A 22774-nucleotide genomic window follows, 5' to 3' on the forward strand; every position below is an offset into this window, starting at 1 on the left:
AAGTAGATGCTGCCACACTGATAGAGCGATTTCTTAGAAATGTATAGCAGGTATTATATGTGGGTCTTATGCAGCCAGTTGAGTTGGATATATGCTGGATCCTAACTCATTTATCCCAGCAGATCTGGGGTTTGGATTGTTCCCCAAGTGGCTAAAATATAAGGACAAACTTGACAGAATATTGGGGTGCTGGATTGATGCCGCTTAGGAAAGAGCTCTGGGTTCATATATGATCCTCTCATTCCCCTTCACTTCTGTATTTGAAATTGGAAAGACACGCATTATAAGCCCATTCCTTCTCAGAAGGAAACTGCCTTTTCAAAAGGATGCTCTGAAACTTCCAGTCGCTCAAGGAAGTGTAGAGCACAAAACAATCATTTAATTTTACCTCTTTCCATCTCAAGCAATTACTGTACTCAATTGTAGGCGATAAGATTTTGCAACAGCTTTTGGCACAGTGCTGCAGGAACCAGAGTTTTAAAAAGAGGCTGGTTCCCCTCCCCCATGGGCATTTGCATTATATTGGGCCATTTACATAGGAGAGAGCTTGACCTGAATCATGTACTTATTCAAACCTGCTATTGAGGATGATGGATATTTTGTTTCACTTTATAGCCGGCTTCAGAAATAAAGTTCTTTCACTCGGGGGCAGAAGGAAACTCACAAGGATTTAATTTTAAAGTAAGTTATTTGGAAGGGGAGATCATCTATTATTGAAGGTGAAGTGCCAGGAGGAAAGATGGTGACAGAGATTTTAATTCTTTGCAAATCCTGCCATTTCATTACTTTCCTCATTGAATATTTATGCCGCAATGCAACATTAGAACTAGCATCTCTGGGCCTCCCAATTATTATTGCTAGATAACTTACAGGCCGATTGACAAACTAGTGAAGCCAGGGTGTTTGGGAATTGAGCCAGTTTAATCTTACAGGAATTTCCATTGATTGAACTAGTTTGTAGATCTCAGTCTTGGCTACTTTTGCTAGCAAGCGAATCATGAAATGATAGAGGCAGGGGTTGCACTTTTAACATGATGTATTATTATGTAGTAGTGGAAAGATCACTTGCATTCCCCTCACTCCATTCCAGTTATTCTTTAGGTTTTCAGGAATAAATTCAACAATTAATTATGGAATTGGAGTTTGCACAGTTTGCAGCTGCTTCAGCCCAAATGGCTTATGACAGGGGACATCTGGAAGTTTGAGAACATCCTAAAGCCATCATCACAAGGCAGCTACCAGTGGCGTACCAAACCACAAAATGGCAGGATGGTAAAATCTACTTTCGGTAAATAAAAACGGAGCCTCCTGAATTTGCATGACTCCTATTATATGTAGCAAAATGTGAAATTGATAAACTCTCAGCCAATGCATCTCCTTTTGACTTCTACCACTAGGGAGCAGCAGCAACAATGGTGAAGGAGGTAAAAGGTGGTCAGGTGACTGCTTTGCCATAGTGGATGTCAGGAGCGCTAGTTAAGAGCAGACTGACATGATGGATAACAATGCAGGGAAAACCAGCCAAAGCATTAAAGAGTCTGAGGAACTCACCCAAAGAAAATACACTGTACAGGAAGAATTTTGGCTGGGGGTGGTAGTATGGTGTTATCGTTAGTAGTGCTGTGGCTTTTCTTCCTGAGCTTAAAAGAAGGGGATAGAGACACTGGAGTGGCTTTTAAATTGTTGGCAGGAAGGATTGAGTTGGTTGATGAGATCATGAAGAAACCTTGACTATAAGATTTCAGAATTCTTGCTTCCCACATACACGATTTTCACACAAGAATTCAATGGTAGAAGAGCTTTGAACTGCTGAGAACTTGTGTAGTGTTTTGATGAAGGTGGGTCACTGTGCATGACTTACCATGGCAACTGTGCATATTTCATGGTCTTTACAGATCCCAAAATGTAGTTGAAAGCAAACTATTGTTGCTCCAGCATCCAATCTAAGGTAAGGTTAAATTAGAGGGGGGAAATCAGAGGGAGAGGAATTTGGAAGCCCCAACCTTCACTAGATTACTGATCAAACCAGGTAGGATGCCAAAACATTTTGCCACACCCTGGTAAAAAAGAGATGTCGTTTGGGCTTTGAAATAGGAACAAAGTTTTCTGATGTAGTGTGCATGCACACGAAAGCTCATACCAAAATAAAAACTTAGTTGGTCTTTAAGGTGCTACTGAAGTAATTTTTTATTTTATTAAATACAGTTAAAGGATCTGCACACAGGTGGCAACTGCTATGTGAGCTAAACAAAATAGTGTGAGATCCCTTAAATCTGAGGCATAGGAACATTATGCTTATGTCTCAAATTTTGCAACAAACTGCCTTGGCTCAGGGCCTCAGAATAGCTACTTATAGCCCTTTCTTGCTGGCACATCAATTGCGCTGAGGAAATTCTGTCCTATTCGCATGCCACCAGCTGTGCCAAGAGAGTAGAATAAATCAGAGGTGGATTTGGGGAAGCATAATCAGTTTGCCGAGCAGAGAGAGCACTGCAAGGGGGCACAGCAACAGTGATGAACACGGGAAGCCCAAAGTCCACCACTGAATAAGTACAATGTGGAACATGGTCACAGTGTAATCATGGGCATCTTGTTGCATCATTTTAAGCATTTTAATTATTAAATGTAGCAGTGGATAAAAAACTGATGAAGCCTCATAAACATAATTGGTATTTATTTTCCCACATGGCAACACCAACTGTGTTATGCTTTTTCACACACACCCATTTTGAGTTGTGGCAAGTGTACTATGGATATTTTGTTGTCTCCTAAACCTGGTTTTCATTTTAAAAATAATACAGCTTTGGTTCCTAATAAGTTTTCTACGTATTATGGATACAGCCTGTGAAATATTGGCAATTTGTGCATGTTATGAATGGGTGTCCGATCTAGATAAAGGTCTGCTAATCTGTGGTTTATTAGGGCAAGCAGTCTATCAGGGTCATGCCAATCTCGGTCTGCCTTCAGCCAGCCCTTACCTGCCTGCATCCTTACTTACTTACAACAAATAGGGTATATCTCTGCCTGCTTTGGCTTTGGTTCCTACTGCTATTTGTCTTCTGTCTTCTTCCCTACCAGTCTTCATGGGCACCAGCCACCACAGCTACTAGTTATCCAGGGAAAATGCTAGGGGTAAAAAGGTAAAGGTAAAGGGACCCCTGACCATTAGGTCCAGCCGTGACCGACTCTGGGGTTGCACGCTCATCTCGCATTATTGGCCGAGGGAGCCGGCGTACAGCTTCCAGGTCATGTGGCCAGCATAACAAAGCCGCTTCTGGCAAACCAGAGCAGCACACGGAAATGCCGGTTACCTTCCCACTGTAGTGGTTCCTATTTATCTACTTGCATTTTGACGTGCTTTCGAACTGCTAGGTTGGCAGGAGCTGGGACCAAGCAACGGGAGCTCACCCCGTCACAGGGATTCGAACCGCCGACCTTCTGATCAGCAAGCCCTAGGCTCAGTGGTTTAACCCACAGCGCCACCTGGGTCCCAATGCTAGGGGTATTTGATTACAAATAAATTAGAAAATTTTATTAATTAAACATAGCACATTTATAGTAACTGCAGACAATCTAGGAGAAAAGAGGTTTAAGCCTCCCTCAAAATTCATTTCTCTAGTTTAGTTTTCTCATTCAGATAGGCACGCTGCATGATTTTATAAGTTGTTATTTTTCAATGTATTAACACTCTCAGCAATATTCTTCTTGGAAAGATTTGGGAGGCAAAGATTAAAGCACAGATCTCTGGCAAATTGCTTATTGAAATTAGCTGTCTTTTGCAAGGAAAAACTGCTTGGATTCAAGCTAACATTCAGTCCTCCAGCAATACATTCTGACTTTCATATGAGAAAGTGCTTGCCTGCCTGCCGCTTAATTTTTATAACCTCGAAGGGAGCACATTTGCTTGGAGATTGCATGACAAGCAGAAACTGAAATTTAGGAGCTTTACAACATTTTTACTGGCTGATTAGATTTTTATCACAGCTACAATTTTTTTTTTTGTCCTTACAATCACACTTTGTTCTGCCTTTCTATTTCACTGGGACAAATCCAACTGAATTAGCCATTTTATATTGCAGCTGTCAAAAAGAGAAGTGTACTTTGTACCCTAGTGAAGGAAATTTTACTGTGCCATCAGTGCTATTATGAAAGAAAGTCGGAACAATCATTCTCACCCCTGATGATTCATAGGCCTTAAATCCAAAATGGATTGTTCAGATCATTCAGGTTCAGCCTCTTGCATATCACAGGGTGACTCGCTGTCAGTCGAACGCCGTAGAGGGCCTGGATTTCTACAACTTGAATAACTCAATCTAAGATCAATAGATTTATATAACACATTCAGATCATATGTGTAATTTGCACAGTTTGCACAGATCTACACTATTTAACAGCCATGACTTCTCCCCATAGTATCCTAGGAAAGGCTGTTGGGAATTGTAGCTGTATCACAGGTAAACTATAGTACTTAGGTTTTTTGAGGGAAGTCGTAGCTGTTAACATGGTGTAAATTGTGCTTTAAATTATAGTGTGGATTTGATTATGGTAAAAAGAGTGGCAGAAGCAGGGCCGTCACAAGCATGTCGGGGGGCCCTGGCGCCGTGGTGCAGAGATCGCTCCGGCGCCCCCCTGCCGGCCTGCACCACCCAGCCTACCCCTAGAGCCGGCTGTGGACAGAAGGATGGAGGGAGATATCTGATTGAATAACAATTCATAGTTCTGGATTTTTGGATTTCAAAAGTTCTCTGAAACAGTAATATTAATAGGTGCAAAATATTAAACTCAGCTTAAATGGAGATGTTCTGAAGCCTCTATGTCCAAATCAGGCTTTTCCAACTTAGATGTTTTCAACTACAACTGCCATCAGACTCCCATGGCTGTTCTGATTGGGGCTGAAGAGAGTTGTAACCCCAAACACCTAGCAGGCAGCAGTTTGGGGCAGACTGGTGTAAATGGTTAGTTCAAAATGTGGAGTGAATGGTGAGCACAAATTTGGAAGTCGCAGAAATGTTGAACAAATAATTTGAGAGCAACTGAAGGATGGAAGTTATTTGAAAACTTTGAGGGGGAAGCCCTGAACTTATTAAATTATAAAATAATTATTCAGTACCACAACCTCAAAAATGCACTCTTGTTTTAAGAGAAGAAGAAGAAGAAGAAGAAGAAGAAGAAGAAGAAGAAGAAGAAGAAGAAGAAGAAGAAGAAGAAGAAGAAAGATAACCATTTGCTGTAACTATTTACACAACTACACATCCAGTTCAACAGGGAGTGATAATTCTATTAAGCGCTGTAGGAGGAAATATGCAACTTGCAGTGAACTGAAATAACTAGGTGTTTTAAACAACTATAGTGTATGCAAGAGGTTCTGCTATATATTTTTGTGCATGGATGTGTGCATGTGACAGAGAGCAAGAAAGAAGGATATAAAACATGTTGCAAGAGGTTCAAGAAACAATTTGAAATTTATAATTCCTTGAGTTCAGGTTTACAAATATTTCATTTTATCAAGGGGGTCACAGAGTGGGATAGTGTACTGTATACAGTGGTACCTCGTGTTACAAACACTTTGGGTTACAGACTCCGCTAACCCAGAAGTAGTACCTCGGGTTAAGAACTTTACCTCAGGATGAAATTGTGCGGCAGTGGCGCAGAGGCAGCAGGAGGCCTCATTAGCTAAAGTGGTACCTCAGATTAAGAACCGTTTCAGGTTAAGAACGGACCTCCGGAACGAATTAAGTTCGTAACCAGAGGTACCACTGTATCTGACTACGGATCTGGCCTTTCCCTACATCTTCCTTGGAAAGGCTGCCAATATATTTCCCCCTTAGGAACTTTAAATCATTGCTGACTGCATTAAATTCTGCAAGACTGGAATGCTTTGGAGCTCCCTGTGGATTTTTAAATCAATCACTTCATGCTTAATAGATAGCCCCATGTAGAAAGATGTGTAGGCAACAGTACCATAGCATAAAAAGGTAAAAAGAAAGGTAAAGGACCCCTGGATGGTTAAATCAGAGGCGACTATGGGGTTATGGTGCTCATCTCGCTTTCAGTCTGAGGGAGCCAGTGTTTATCCACAGACAGCTTTCCAGGTCATGTGGCCATCATAACTAAACCAATTCTAGCGCAACAGGACACCGTAACGGAAGCTAGAGCGCATGGAAACGTTGTTTACCTTCCTGCTGTAGCAGAACCTATTTATCTACTTGCACTGGTGTGCTTTCAAACTGCTAGGTTGGCAGGAGCTGGGACATAGGGTAATATAGTGGCAACAAGAGTAAATACTTTGGGAAGATGTGTTGTGGGTAGTGGTTAATGAGCTGAGATTATGGGCAGAATCAGTTTATGTTTGACCCCGTCCTCCAATCTGTTTAAGCACATCTGTTTCTCCTACCAACCCAAACACGAGCCCTGCCTCGATTGGCCTCTGCTGTCAATGGGCAAATGGGGTGCCTGAATACAGCCTACACATGTATCCTGTACAATGTACATAGACAAAATTTCCATAGTAACTCCCCCCCAGGAAAAAAAATGTGGCAATTGCATGATTGTTTCCTGTACACATTGTATTTCATGTGTGTAGGCCATATTTGGACATGTCTTCACCATTTGAATGACCAAGGCTGGCAGAGGCGGGGCCAGTGTTCTGGGTGGGCAGGGACGGTTGGCCGGCCTGGTCTTCTCCGTGCAGTGGTCTTGGTAAGGAGGAAAGTACCATCCCACCTGCCCCAGGAATAGTACTTAATGGGATAAATGGTTGCAGAGTGTACCTTCACTTTGAAACATTTTGCAGGATCTGAAAGAAGGCTGAAAGTTCAACTGACTCATACTTCTTTTTTAATCTAACTATGATGACAACTTTAATACCGGCATTTTAGATTCTTCTTCCTGGAACCAAGCAGAAATAACTACACCAAACTCAGGGAATGCCCACCATATTCTTAAACAATAGCCAGTCACTGTGCTTACCAAACTGTTGCTAAGTAGTATCTGAAGTCTAATTCTCCCCTGGTTCTCAGTCACAAGGTGGTGGAGTGGGGAGGTCTGTTTAAACCTTTGCATGTTCCCAGACAACAAATGTGCAATTAGTTTCACCATACGGTCCGGTTACAATGCCCTATCATGAAAAGAAAGCTTGTACCCTTCAAATCCTCCAATGTGGCAGTATCCCCCTTGCAATATTTGATTTGCCTTAGATGGTGTTAATTTAACCCTTCAGAGCAAGCTGTCAAGTAGGGTAATTTTTATCCAAAATCAGATCTCTAAGAAAGAACTGGCTTAGATTTTTTTTCCCTTCCTTTCTTTCCTTCTACTATGTCTCTGGGCTTTCTTTAAATTCCCCTCTGCTATTTGCTGTGTCTGGGCAAGCCCTTCATGTCTGGTATGCACCTTAAGACAGAATTATCAGGGGAAGTGATCATTAGATAGCAGGTGGTAAAGTCTTTTTTTTTGTCCTCTTTCCACTGGTATTCACCCCCCACTCCTACCTGCCACAGGCAAAGCCTGTGCAAAGACGGGCACTGACACCACCATACAAGAAAACATCTGATGATGCATGCAGCTGGAATACAACCATCCTCACCGATCGGTTGTAGATGTTTTTTGTTTCATATTAAGAAAAACAAGATCTTGAAGGATCATGGCTATGACCACACTTCTGCTGAGGGACTTCTGCTGGTATATCTCTGGCTCAGCCAGGAAAGTCCATATCAACCAAACTGGATCCTGGATTTGAATTGTGCTATAACAGTAACACATTGAATTTAGCTCAGCAATGGACTGGAATAATAAGCAACATGATATACGTAGGACTGCATCTGAAGATTGTTCGGAAACTCCAGCAGCTGCAGAATTTAGTGGCCGGGTTGCTCACTGAAACAAGGTGGCTTGAGCATATTACTCCGATCCTGGCCCAACTGCAGTGGCTACTGTGTAGTTTCCAGGCCCAATTCAAAGTGCTGGTTTTGACCCATAAAGCCTTAAACAGCTCACACAATACATCAAGGACTGCCTTTCCCTATGTTAATGAACCTATACCCTCTAATCTTCATCTTAGGCCCTTCTTCAGGTACCTCCCCCATGAGGGGTCCTTAGAGTGGCGACACAGGAATGGGGACCTTTCTGCTGTGGCTCCATTGGTGAAATGCTCTCCCCAAGGAGGCTTCCCTGACACCTTTGTTACATATCTTTAGATGCCAGGCAAAAGCGTTTCTCTTCAACCAGGTGTTTGACTGATTAATATTCTATGGCCTTTTAAATGTGTCTGTGGGAGGGGAAGTTACTGGTTTGTTTTACTTTTGCTTTGTTGTGTATTTTGTGTTTTCATGTTATATTTTTATGTTGTAAAGCACTCTGTAATCTTCAGATGAAGGGTGGTATACAAATTTAATGAATAAAAATATAATACCCTGCCCTCATACTTCCATATGTTTCAAAGAACACTGGAGATATGAAAGTTGGCCTATGTTGTGTGTTTGTGAGAGTGGGGAGTATAGCCCCTCAAGATCTTCTTAGCCCCAGCTAAATTCTGTCTATTAATGTTTTTCTTGACACAAAAACAGGAGAAAAGAACTCCCCATAGAATTCTGCGTGTTCAGAAGGGTCTAGTGTTTAATTAGAAGCAAGGTCTCTCCCTTCAATGCTCCTTTGGGATTTCAGAGGTAGAGTCAAAAACTGAATCTTCGTCTGAGAATGTTCAAGCGATTCCTGAACCAAAGCCTTGAAGAGCAAAGGAGCAGCTTTCATCAGACAAAGCCCAAAGATGTCAAAGATTTCCTATAGAGGGATCCAGCGGCTGATTGTTAGGAAGGTCAGGTGAATGTTAGCAGAAGTGGTGCAGTTAAGATATTTCAAAGCCTAATGCCCATGTGGGTGTTCCAATTTGAATTTTGTAATTCATATTTTTGTTTGGGATTACAATTTACAAAACAGAAAACACAAGACAATCAACTGGAATATTTTTACAAGAGCTATTCAAATAGGTTAACAAGATAAGACCAACCACAGAGTTAAGCTGAGTAATTATCTATATGCTTCAGCTTGCATTGTAGGGAGGAAAATGAACCAACCCAGGTTTTGTCCTTTACCTTTTATTCAGTCTAAACAAAGGGCTTATCCACAATTACTCCCCCCTCCCCCCTGTGCTTTCCAGGTACTGTCCACACTTAATAGCTCTGTGTCTGAATGCCCTTTTCATTTTTGTTCTGGAGCTTTCCCTTTCTGTGGAAAACGCAACTTTGCATTTGCTCCAATTCAGCTTTAGAGAGTGGGTTTTCTCAGGGAAAGCTGTGAAGCAAAAAAACAAAAGCGGGGAAGTGTTCAGACCTGGAGCATTAAAATACAGACTTGTGCCTGGAAAGAGTGGGACAAATGATAAGTGTGGATGAGACCAAAGATGTGTTATTTTTAAGTGGAACAATTAAATCCTTTCTGTTTCATTACACACACACACACACACACACACACACACACACACACACATATACATATATATATATATATGTCAGAAAGAAAGGACATAGGGATAAAGAATGAATAAGGGGAAACTTACAATGAATGAAGTGGCCAGCCAAGTGTTAGGCATAGCTGCCAAGTTATCCCATTTTTAAAGGGATTTTCCCTTATGCTGAATAGGCTTCCTCGCGAGAAAAGGGAAAACTTGGCAGCTATGGTGTTAGGGAAGGAAGAAACAGAAGAATAAGTGGGGGGTGGGAGAGAGAGGAAGATGTATTGAAGAAATAGTCCAACTCTTCAAATGGTTGCTACACCTTCTGACCCCTTAACTTCTCTCACCCTCCATATATCCTAGTGCCTATTAGAATGCTCTCTTGTAGCCAGTACTGAAAGGCACTGGAGCCAAGTTGCATATTACAGTTGTCACCCTAGCAACAGTATCTCACACCATAGTTTGACAGTGGTGGTGTATTATTGGCCTTTAACAAATGGATAATGAGGGGCACCACTGAAAACTTGAAGCCTCCCAAGCGTTCGTAGTGGTTTAGGTCAGCATGTGAGTCGGGGGGGGGGGTTGCAGAGGAGAGGAGAGGATTCAAGGAGACAGTGTGCAATTTCCCAGGATTGACTTGATTTCCTGATTGGTACATTTCAACTCATTTGTAGGCTTCTCCTGAAAAGTGCTAGTGAAAGGGCCAGACATCTAAGTACATGCAGTAATGAGTTCATGGAAAAAGATAATGTATGCTGGAGTGTGGAGCTCAGGTTACCCCTCTTGTCACAACTCTCTTCATTATGAAAAATCCATCATTCTGGCTCCATTGAATAGGTAAACTAGCATAGGACTCCGAGACTCCCCAGCACGGAGGCAGATTTTATCTTGCCTGAGGCCAGACTAGCTTAACTTTGGAATGCACGTTAAATCCAATAAGTGCAGGAGTTAGTTTAGTAAGTAATTTAAGAAGACAGTACACTCCCTCCTCCCTCCTCCCTACCTGTCAAAGTCCTGTAGAGGAGAATAAAAGAGCTGCCGAGGCCTCAAACTCCACACACACACACACACACACACACACACACACACACACACACGATATAAAGTAAGATGAACACAAAAAGAAATGTCCGGGGTTTGATTTGTGACTTCAGTACCCATTCTATCATGCTGCCTAAGCCAGCGTTTCTCAACCGCTGTTCCGCGGCACACTAGTGTGCCGTGAGACGCTGGCTGGTGTGCCACGATGTGCGGCGGCGAGAAGGGCGATTTGCATTGTCACGTGCCTGGCGGCCGCCAATACCTGACACTAACCCGCCAGAAAGCAATATTTCTCCTCCTCTTTCCCAAAGCTCAGGGCAAACGAGCCTGGCGGCCGCCAATGCACACCACTGACCCGCCAGAAAGCAATATTTGGCAAGTGTTTCTTACAGTCATAATTATAATATAGGGCGGCACAGAGTTAATTTTTTTAACTTTTTTAATGGTGGTGTGCCTCGTGATTTTTTTCACGGAACAAGTGTGCCGTGGCCCAAAAAAGGTTGAGAAACACTGGCCTAAGCTTGGTTTTGATTTGGATACTGAATAGCAATGGTTAATAGTCACAAGAAATGTTCTATTTGGATTATTTGGGCCTTGAGCGTAAATCCAAGGTTGCTTTTCTACAAGCAGGTAATCTCTTCAACTCAGGCCTTTTCTGACTTAGCAGAAGAGTGCTGTGTGAGAAAAGTGACTCAAATCTAGAGATAGTCTTCCATTCATACAAGATTATTTGCAATTGTGTCTTCTAAATTTCTATATTGTGTGAATAGCAAACCCTACGGACCAGAATACATATCGTTTCCTATTTTAATATAAATCCATGAAGCAATGTGCATGCAGTTCTCATTGAAATGGAAACCACTCACAGCAGTTGCTTTCAAACATAGATACTTTGAATCTTCAAGAACACAGGTGCTACTTTTCCAGTGTATGATGGTCAGATGCAATGGAAGAACCAAGCTCCCACACCTGCTACTGGGTTACTCCTATAGTTATTCCTTGTATGGCAATGACTATATCAGTAGGGGTCTTGTTTCTTTTTTTAAAGGGAAAATGTATGTGACTTTTTCTTTTCTTTTCGAGGAGAGAATTCCAGACAACTGTCACTGCTTCACCGTGGAAGGCAAAAAAAAGTGAAAGTGCCAATTTCCCCTCTCTGAACATATTACTAAAGGCATGAAGATGCCATATCCTTTACTTAGTAAGGTTTACTGAATGCTTTGTTCCGTATTATCCATTTTAACTTTGTGGGCCTATAGGAGAAATCAGCCAATACTAACCTCGTTCCATTGCATTTCCTCCCTCTTTTAAGAAGCAATGTTCTCACTTTCTTTCTAGCTTTTCCTGCCTGTCTATAGCCTTAAGCAAGTTTCTCCAGATAAACCAGCCTATAATAGCACAGGAGGTTTTAACAGTCAATCCAATATATTAACTACAGTGTAACGGCCATAAAGGGTGTTACTATTCAGCCCCAGGACTAACTGTCTCTCTGGGGTTCTTTTAAATACTCCCCCTAAAACAACACTGTAAATGCCCATAAAAACCCACAAACCTTACTCAGAAATATGATGAAAAGGTAAAAGGGAAGTTAGATTGCTTCTTTTAATTAGTTTGTTGCTTTTCCTCTACTCACACTGGGTATCAGTAACAGAGATAACAACCTGATCCTGTCAATAGTAACATCACATGCAATGCATTCAACTAATATTTGTCTCATCCAAGATGCTACTGGCCACTATTTTCACAAATGCTCCTTACATTGTTTTGTCATCTTCTCTTTCTTCGGCAAGTGGCAAAACTCTAAACAGTTTGGGTTGTATCTAAAGTAGTGCTACATGAACACTCTTGTGTCCCTAATCTGTTCTAGGGCTTCCCCCAAAATTAGCTGGATACCACTCTTTCCACCAGCCTTCCTTGATCCAATGCCCTCCAGACATTTTGGACTACATCTCCCACCAGTGCAAGCAACATGGCCAATGCCTAAGGGATGATGGAATGTGGCACACATTGGAAGGCACCATATTAGGGAAGGCCATTTTACAGGTTCAGTTCTGTCTCAGCTCACCCACAAGCTCACTAGGTAGCCTTAGGCCAGCTTTGATCAACTTTTTCAGATCCAGGACTCACTTTCAACCCCATAGCTGCCAAGTTTTCCCTTTTCTCGCGAGGAAGCCTATTCAGCATAAGGGAGTTTCCCTTTAAAAAAGGGAGAACTTGGCAGCTATGTTTAACCCAAAAATGCACTTGGGGACCCATTTCTTAATCAAATTAATCAATCTACAGTACTTTATTGGCATAGAAAAAGTGCTACATATACATGGATCAAAGCACAACACAGTTAACAAAACATAGTAGGAGATACTTTAGGATAAAACTGTCCAGACATCATGAGGTATGAAAATGACATGCCGTAGTAAGAGATACTTTAGGGTAAAATGTTTCTTAAATTTCGGCATGGCGTTAGTGGTCCTATTATGACCCACCTTGGATCAGGCCTCAGCTCACTAGTGCATGCCAACCCACCAGCTAAAGACCAATATCTAGGCAAAGCACTGCTTATCAGTCACTGGCCTCTTCTCTGTTAACATGGTTATAATACTTATGGCATATTTTACTGAATTGTGGTAAGGATGAATTGCCACAGAGATGGATGACTGCAACTATTTTCAGTTTCTCTCACTTTCGCAGGTCTTCATTCAGAGGTGCATCCCATCTTTTTTTCCAAATGTGTCTGCACAAATCCAAACAAAAAAATAATCTGAACGTTACTCTAAAGATTTCTAGACATATTTTCTCTGAAAACAGTAGTGTGTTTTTATTATTATTAAAAAGAGGGAGGGTAGTGGTTTTTAATTTTTGTCAGAGCAGCCTCTGGCTAGAAAAGAGGCTCAAGTCAAGAGCAATGAAGCACTCACATGAATATACAAAGCTTAATCTTTTTCCTTTGCTCTTCTAGACAAAAAGTGTTGCTCCCTCCAGGCATGCATTTCTGGAGTGCAAAGTACATAATCTGCAAACACCTGCTTCCTTTTTTCATACAAAGGGGTTAGAACCTCAGCTGGTATAACTTGGGGTTGTTCTGAATGGAGTTTGGGTGATTTGTAATTCTGGAGAACTTACTTTTGCTCTTCTGTGTGAATACTTAAACACTTGTACACTTGAGTTTTTAAGTGGTACAGGATTGGAGGGGAAGTGTCTTCAGTGACAGCAGGTGAGCAATCTCTGTAAGAAATGTAAGCATACCAAGCTTTTGACACTGAAAAGCTTTTGCACTTTTAAAGTGAGATATCCTTCATATGAGTATGAAAAGTCATTCTGCAAAATCTTCTCACTTGTGTATTATTAGTATCATTGTAGAAAGGTCATCATTGTTAGAGATGATGACTGTCAAGGAGGGAAAGGGATACTCTGGGCAGAAATATTTCACATTTTGAAAAGCTTTTGAGAACTGCAAGGTTTATGATAGATCCATTCCCTGATCCTGGCCACTATTGTATATAGAGACACGGTAAAGTTATAGACAAAAGAGTTCATGATGCTAAATGTGTCACTTGAAGTCAAGGGTATTTATTTATCAGGTGTTCAGAGGGCAGGTCACAGCCGTATATTCATACAAGTAAAAACAAATAAATCAGTTTTAAATAGTTTTACTTGTTTATTATTATTATTTATAAAGAAAAGCCGTGTCGTATTGATCAAATAAGACAGAAGAAGTACACCACACACACACACACACACACACACACACACACACACACACACACACAATACCTGAATACGCAAAGCCAGGGTAAAAGAGTGGAATCTATATAATGAAGATGCTAGGTACATCTCTGTGGGGATGGAATAACACCCTAGTCAACAATATTGATAGCTGCTGAGTGGTCAAGAAGAATGAGCATGGTTGTTCTCCCACAAATGTTACCAACTGGGGTGTCCAGGGCAGTTTCAGTGCCGTGAAGCTGGGGCAAAATGGATGGTTGTTTTACTTTAAATGCTGATACAGTGGGTTGCTTGGAACCTGCCATTTGAGAAGGTTCCTAACCCTTTCCTCCCTTGCCACAATCCCAATTGAAATTGTCTCCATGGCATAAATTAGCTTCTCAGAAGGCAATCTTCCCTATGAACCTACGGAAGCTTGCCATTGGGGACTGTTTTCCTTCAGACCACGATGGAGGCTATTAACAGTATTTTTAAAGAAAGGAAAAGGAAAAGGAAAGCAAGCAAGAATGACACTTCAAGTCTAGTTTGGCCCAGAATCAAAAGCTTATTGGAAATATTGGCTCACAGCGTGCTGTGTAAGTGAAAAGGGAAACTGCTGGGAATTAACTGTGTGGAAACCCTGCAATAATCACAGTGGGAGTTCACATGCACTGTGGGAGAAATGTCCTCAGTTACTAAAAGAAGCTAAGCCCTCCATTCTCCTCTTAAGCAAGAACAAAGAGGGTTAGAAACTTGGGTTGAGAGACAGCCCAACCCCCGCTCCCCCCTCTCTTAATAAAGAAGGAGAAGAAGAAGAATTCAGTCTCCCTTTACCCCGAGATCACTGTTGGAGGGATGAATTCATAGGTTTTTTCCAATGTTACTCCTACTCAGAGTAAACCCATTAAAGTTAATGAACGTGTCTAATTTAGGGTCATTCATTGCAATGGATCTACTTTTAGTAGGACTAGCATGGGCTACAATCCTGTAGTTCCTTGTGTTACACATAACACTTGTGTTGGATAAGGAAAGTAAACTGTAATTGCTTTCCTAGAGGGTCGGCCCTACCACAAGCTAAAATGAGGCAGCCACCTCAGCCAGAAAATGTCAAGAGGAAGGGAGTGACAAAACTGTCTGTGTCACATAGCCTGCACTGCACTCCCTAAGCTAAACCTGGTGCCTTTAAGTGCAGTGGAGCCATCCCATTGCCACCATCAAAGCTAGATTCAACCGCCTGTCTGGTCAGATTCGTTACATGTCATGGGAGAGGCGGCATCCTGTCCTTTACCTCAGGCACTAAAATGTATTGGGCTGCCCCTGCTTCCCTAAGCCAACAACATTAACCCACCTTTCTCATAAGAAAAAGTGAGTGTACACTCTGCAAGAGTGAGTGTACACTCTGCTGCAAGAGATATTCCTCAGTAGGGAGTCATCAAATCATAAAATTGTAGAGTTGGAAGAGACCATGAAAGTCATCGTACAACTCCCTGCAATACAGGAATCTTTTTGCCCAACATGGGATTCAAACCTATGACCTGGGATTCAAACCTATGACCTACCAACTGAGCTGTCCCCAAGGCATGGTCAGACTGCTGTTTGGACTCCCAGCATGCTAGTTCATGTGACACTTAGTTTACAGACAGCTAGATAAGGAAAGGATACTTGATGGCTGAGAGTTTGCCCTTGCTAACTTGGCTCAGTTAAGACATTTGCCCATGTTCTCCTATACTGTGTTTTTTATAGGACCATCCATGCTTCTACTCCTGAACTGCTTGAAACAAAGTTTATGAATGTCACTGCTTTGTCCTGCTACTGAGTGAATCTGGCTGGACACAGTGAGAGAAGAAAGAAAGACAGTGATGCTGGAAGGAAACAACCAGAATATTTTAATGATTTGCTATGGGGGGGGGAGTGCAATGTCCGAATGGTTAGATTTGCGTCTGACATGCATCTTGCAAATCTCACTGCGTCTTGCCTACAATTCACAGTCCCATAGCTTACTATCACAAAGGTGTGCTTATCTTAGATAAACAACTTTTGGATGAAGTCTGCTATGGAGCACTTTAGAGCTATTGTAGGAGGGATTGCAAGCTTTGCAAATCCTGTGACCCTGCCTGATTGTGCAAGTCCAGACACAGAAGAGTTTGCGTGAGATGGTGAAATGAAATATACCTTGGAGACAGTGAGTGATGTCAGCTACCCCAGGCTCTGCTTGGTGCCTCCTCTACAGCAAAGCTTCTGCAAAGCATGTCAATTCATGTTTGCTACTTAGACAAAGAAGGGAATTTATGGTAAATTCAAAAGGTGGCTTTCTTTTCTTTCTGGAGATTTAGGGATGGGCTGTTGCTGCAAAACATGAACATCTTTCAACTGGGCAGATTCAGAGCAGGGTGATGGGATGGAACTGAAGAATGGGAGACCAAATTTTGAAGGGGAGATGAAAACAGCCATTTGCCTTTTCTTAATTAGACATGAAAGGATCTAAGTGGATTTGCATCCCAGGCAGACTTATCCTATTCTTATTTACTCAGAAGAAGGAACCACTAAGTTCAGTGGGTCTTACTCTGAAGTAATTGGACATAGATTCAAAGCCTCAGGTGACAATCCTTAGCAGTCTTTCTAGACAGGAGAATTGAACTAATTGAAGTAATGTCTATATTGATATTTAATTTCAGTCCCTTACATCTAAATAAAATTAATTACTTTTCAGGGAAATTAAATCTATCGGGAAGGAAACAGACCCCAATTGACTATCATTAACAGAGCATCAGCAAAGGGGATGTGCAAACAAGAACAAGGGCTATGGAAGTGGGGTGGTTTTGCAGACTGGTAGAATGCAAAGTGGAATTTCATAGAATAGAGAATTGTGCAATGAATCATATGTTGAAATTAGCATCTCATTTCATATTTTATCTCATTATAGCTACTACCATTCTTGATATGATTAATGCAAAATATAATTTGCCTGTGTTTAGTTATTCGCTACTAAAAGTACAATTATGTTATTTACTAAGAGAAGCTTTCTGACACAGTTCAGATGTTTCCTCACCACAAAGCAGTAAAAAATGCTCTTGTAGTATTGTCTTAAGTACAAGTAAGCCTTCTTGAGTTCAACAGGATTTTCTCTCTCCTGTGTTTAGGATTGCAATCACTAGATATATAGAGAGAGTGAGAGTGTGTGTGTGTGTGTGCACAGGCCCCAATATTCACCTTGCATCTGTACATTTATTTTATTTTATTTTAAATCCTATCTGTTTCTGAATTATTCTGCAAACTCTCCACTTTGATCTATAATTCAGCTCCTGAGCCACTCTTGATAACAAAATTCTGTGTTCCCCCATTTGAAAGATGGCTTTAATTTTTACCCCTTTTGGTCAAAGTGGATAAAATTTACAGGCACAGGAACCCTTCTACAGTACACAAATAGCTCCTGGGACTGTCTTGTTTTGGTGGTAGGGTGGAATGGGAGGGAAAGGGATTCATTCTCCTCCATAATCCCTTTTGAGGGAGTGAGGGGCATTTACCTTTCTTATCATGAAATAATTAAGAGGTGGCCAAGTAGTGTACAGTATATCCTTGCAGCTTATTTACAGAATACAGTTGCTTGTAGTCTCCTATAGGCCTCCTCTTGGATTGTACAAGTCTGCAATAGGCCTTACATTGTGAAGCTGTCTACAGCTCTGCCTGCAAAGTTTGGGGGAGCTCTGGGTTTTAGTTTCTCTCCATCAAAACTTAATTAAAGCTTGTGTGTGTGTGTGTGTGTGTGTGTGTGTGTGTGTGTGTGTGTGTATCCTCCACTGATGTGCTTTAACAAAGCAAAAAATAATAATAATCCAGAAATCTTCAGCATTCCACAGGCAATGTTTTGGACAACCTCATTTCTTGCAAAGCCCATGGGCCTAGAAAAAGATATAAATATTGTATAGGTAAATTTAGAATTGTATAGGTAGAGAAAAACACAGAAACAGAGCACTCTATGGCTGTGAGGGGCCTTGATCTGATGCAGGGCTATTGACATTATGCTTCAACTCAGGAAGGGAGATTGAAACTGAAATCACCCATATTCACCTTTTTATTCAGTGCCAATGCACACCCCTAGGATATATAATCTGAAACTTTTGAAAGGAGTTGTAATGATAAAAGGAAATTGTGGTGTAAACAAACAGTGGTACTTACAGAAGTCAGTGCTGGTGAGGCATGTGAAAGCTGAGATTGGAAATATCAAAGTAAAGCCTCTGCTGCCAAGAACAGCATGATTTCTTTATTGGTACACTGCATTCTTTCATTCTGGAAGATAAGTAGTGTGTTCTCATAAATGACAGCCAAACTGAATGTTACAAATGGCAGAGGGGCAGAAGCTAATGCCATGCCTTTTAAAAGCTTATAAAGCTTTGAATCCTGAACTGCTTCGCCAATCATATATCTAGAGTGCAAGTGTTTGGTAAATACAGTCCTCATTGTAGGTGTAAAGACAAGAATTACCTAGAATCCCAAGTGCACAAGCTCTAGGTGACTAATCAAAACAGATCTGGAAGATCCATGGGGGTGTTAATCCAAAATTACAAAGAAGTGTCTCAGGGTCTAGGCAACTTATTAAACCAATATTCCATTACAATATATATGCAGGCCAGGTACTGCCTGTAGTTTAAGCACCACAGAAAGTTGTGATGATGCTGAGGAGCAATGTTCTGAATAAACTGATTTGCATTATTTTTTATTATTTTAAACTTGCTAATCACTTGTCACATGCAAGGTCTCCTTGCAACTTACAACATATTTATAAGCGTAAGTAAAACTGTATTATATTATAAGCACATTCACACACGACCCCCCTCCCACATGCAATTAATTTAAATATTACACAAAGCAATTCCCTCACCTTAACAGCAGTAGAAAGCATATAGTAGAACACTAAAAAGCAAAATAAAATAATCACAATCCTTCAAAGTGTGGTGGAAAGGTAAAATTTTGCCTGGTGGTAAAAAGATGTCAGCAAAGGCGCCAAGCAGACCTCAGTGGGGAACATTTTCCACTGACAGGGAACCACAGCTAAGAAGTCTTGCTTCCTTGATGCAATGGTCAAAACATAACAATTATTCAATACAATAGTTGTGTAAAAGCCTAGCAAAGACCAGATCAGAATATATTTAGAACCAAAGGACACAAACAAAGCACTGCTGAGGAAGCATTTTCAATTGCCTACAGTAAAAGAAATCACAGTAAGTTACCATGAGCAGAATTATTTACAACCCTCAAAGCCAGCAGTGGCTTTAGCCAATTCTGCTGGCAGAAACAGATTTACAAAATCACCATTTGAACACAGGTGGACAACATGCAGCCTAAGGGTCAGATGCAGCCTCGCAAATTCATTTTATGGGAAGTGGTCATAATTCAGTGGTAGAGCAACTGCTTTGCATGTAGAAGACCCCGGGTTCAATCCCTGGTATCTCGAGGTCAGGCTGGGAGAGAACCCTGATGGATACCCTGGAGACAGTTGGACTATCTCTGCAAAATTGTATATTTAAGGATTTGCAGTGCTCCTATCATTAGCAGAAACAATTTTAAATTTATTCAGTTTTGGATCTGCAAAATTAGTAAATAAACTATCATGAGGTGTTCTCTTGACATCTGTTCCTTTTAGTTGTCCTATGCATACCCCTGCACATCTAAACATTTTTCAAAATAAAAAAGAAAAGAGCATTGGTTTTTTTTGGGGGGGGGTGGAATTGTCAGTGCATAGCTGCCAAGTTTTCCCTTTTCTCACGAGGAAGTCTATTCAGCATAAGGGAATTTCCCTTTAAAAAAGGGAGAACTTTGCAGCTATGTGTCAGTGTTACATAAGGCCCATCTTATTCAGCATCCTGTTGTCACAGTGGTCAACCAATTCCCTGTGGGAAACCTTCAAGCAGAAGGTGACACAAGTTTACTCTCCCTGCCTGTGGTTTCCAGCAACTGGTATCCACAAACATTACTGCTTCCAAACAAGGGTAACAAGTGAGTTATCTCTCTACAATGGCAACACAGCTAATCCTGCAAAATTGGTAACTGCCTCTTTGCCATTGTAATAATTAAACGTAGCTGCTTTAACTTTTCAAAAGTTGCCTTATGGACTGCTATCCAGGAAAGAGCAACATCATAATGGCATAGTTACTGTTGTGATGTTTGGAATAAACATTGTTAGATCATTGGCTGTTCCTACAATTTTTGTAGATCCAGCTTGTTCTTTCCTTTAGGTACTACAGCTGCAACCTCTATTTGATTTAGCATTGGGCTTTTGCCTTTCCTTGTCTAAATTGTGCCCGACCTGTCAGACATGGCATATTTCAATTCTCCATTATTCAGTTTCAGAATTCACTCTCAACACCTAAGTAGAACTTACTCCAGTGCTTCATTGTTTTCCTGTCTATTCTGTTCCCTCACAAGGATTGTAGCTGTATAAGAAGTAACACTGTAAACAATTTAAAACTTTGGCAGGATTAGAGTAATATTTGTAAAGTACTGTACAAAATACAATGGAAAAGTTAAAAAATACTTATAACAAATTAGAAAAAAAGGATAAGCTGAAGGAAAAGGGGAGTAATTATGGAAACCAGAGAAGGGCTAGAAGTCAAGGGATTCAGAGAATCCCAAATGTGAAGGTGAATGATATGTTTAAATTGAAATGTACTATGTAAAAATTAATTAAAAACATTTATATATAAAAAGTAACAGTATCAAGATCAGGGGTCAGCTATCTTCCCCTGCCACTGAGGATTCCCTCAGAGTAAACTATCAGAGGGCAGAGTCAGAGAAAAGTCCTCTGGTTTAACTGGAATAAAGATCACACCGTTTGGATTTTATTAGAATTCCCAGTCCTGTGCAGATCTACTCAGAAGCAAAGCACTGCTAGACCATATCTGGGGCAGGTCAGGGAGAATCTATGTTAAAATAACTTAGGAAAAGATTTGTTGGGTGAAATTGGCAAGCAGGGGAAGAGCTAAGCAGAAGAATCCACAAATTTGAGATGTCTTTTTGGTGGTTAAAATTGTGGGGTTGCAGATGGCCTCTGAAGCCCAGCATGAGGTCAAGGATGAGCACTACCTTCCTCTTCCTGGGAGAAAATAGAGTGCCAAAAAACCCAGCTCCTGGCTTTGGAAGTGTGTCTGAAGTTCAGCATGTCTGACCTGAATTCTCCTCCCTTCAAAACTCAGGAGGAGGGCAAGAGGTTAATCATTCTCCCTATCAAGCTGAGCTTTGGAGATACCCGCAGAGGGGACAGCAGTGTTCACCACAGAGAGCAAAGCACCAGTAAGTTAATTTGTTGGCAGGTTAGAACATCCCTGCCCATCTAAAGATCCACTTCTCCTACTCACAAGAGGATTTAAAGAGAAACATTTATTTTGGAATCTCTGTTTTGTTTTATAACATATAGGATTGGACTGTTAGTGTTTCACTTCCAGAGCAGAGGGCTGCAAACACAAGTAGTTTGAAATTCCTTACCAATTTTGGTTCATTCTTCATTTGCAGCTGTGTTACTTTGCAATGAATAAATATACCTGCTCTTTGCTCAGATATGTGCTGTTGTTCAAGGCAGCTTTACCAAACAAGTCGGGGCAACCCAGATCTGAATGACGCTCAAAGCAGAGCATTCCCAAAGGCATGCCTTTAACTGGCATTGGATAAGTCAGCATGTGTCTTCATGCCCTCAGAAAGGAAAGGGCTTGGTTTATTCACAGTTGTGTTCCAAATTGCAGGTAGACAGCCAAGTGTAAAGCTGCAGCAGAAAATATTATAGGGCGCAAATATACAGAAAGATTTGTGTGGATGAAAGGACAGGAAATCAAGTGAGTGAACTGTGGGTATCAAGTTTTATGCAGAATGAAGAAAGAGTAAATATTCCAAGCAGGAAGTGATGTGATGGCAGGGGGCTTGAATATAAGGTCACTTAGGGCCCTAGAATATCCACCCAGCTGAGGCTCTGGGGGAGCAGCTTTTGCCATGTGGCCTGGATGTGGCTGATCCTGGGGGACTGCCATCTTCTGGCACAACTGGAGGAGGGAAGCTCACCTGGGGCTACCCAGCTCTGGCCATGCCAGACCCTCTTTTCTTTGCAGGCCTGACCTGCAAGGCCAATTGGGGCAGGGACAGGAGCACCCATCCCATATTTGCTGACTGTTATGGGATTTTCCACCCACTCAGAGGGAGAATGCCAGACCCTCTTTTCTTTGCAGGCCTGACCTGCAAGGCCAATTGGGGCAGGGACAGGAGCACCCATCCCATATTTGCTGACTGTTATGGGATTTTCCACCCACTCAGAGGGAGAATGGGCCCATGAACCTTGAAGTGGTTTACCCAGTCACTGTATTTGGGACTACGGATGAATTTTCTCCTGCAAACAAATTAGGCAGCTTGCAGGTTTTCACCTATCTCAGGGATGTCCAACTGGAAGATCGCGATCCACTGGTAGATCGCAGGGTGTCCATGGTAGATCATGGGAAAAGTCCATCCCCACCCCACCCCCACCCCCCACAAAAGCTCAACAAGTTAGGCTTCCTAAAAAAAAGTTCAACAACTTTGACTTTGGGAGAGTAGATCTCAATTTTGTTC

At 41.5% G+C, this 22774-nt stretch overlaps 1 long non-coding RNA gene across 1 annotated transcript; it reads right to left on the reverse strand.

The window, feature by feature from the left end:
• Nucleotides 1–12786: 12786 nt before the first annotated feature.
• LOC132592505 (uncharacterized) lies at nt 12787–18491 on the reverse strand. Its single transcript, XR_009557974.1, has 3 exons — nt 18365–18491; nt 13607–13708; nt 12787–13217 (listed from the first exon to the last, which is right to left on the reverse strand). It is a non-coding gene; the product is annotated as an uncharacterized LOC132592505 (long non-coding RNA).
• Nucleotides 18492–22774: the final 4283 nt, after the last annotated feature.

Source organism: Zootoca vivipara, chromosome 7, assembly GCF_963506605.1.
Source record: "Zootoca vivipara chromosome 7, rZooViv1.1, whole genome shotgun sequence".
Classification (NCBI taxonomy): domain Eukaryota; kingdom Metazoa; phylum Chordata; class Lepidosauria; order Squamata; family Lacertidae; genus Zootoca; species Zootoca vivipara.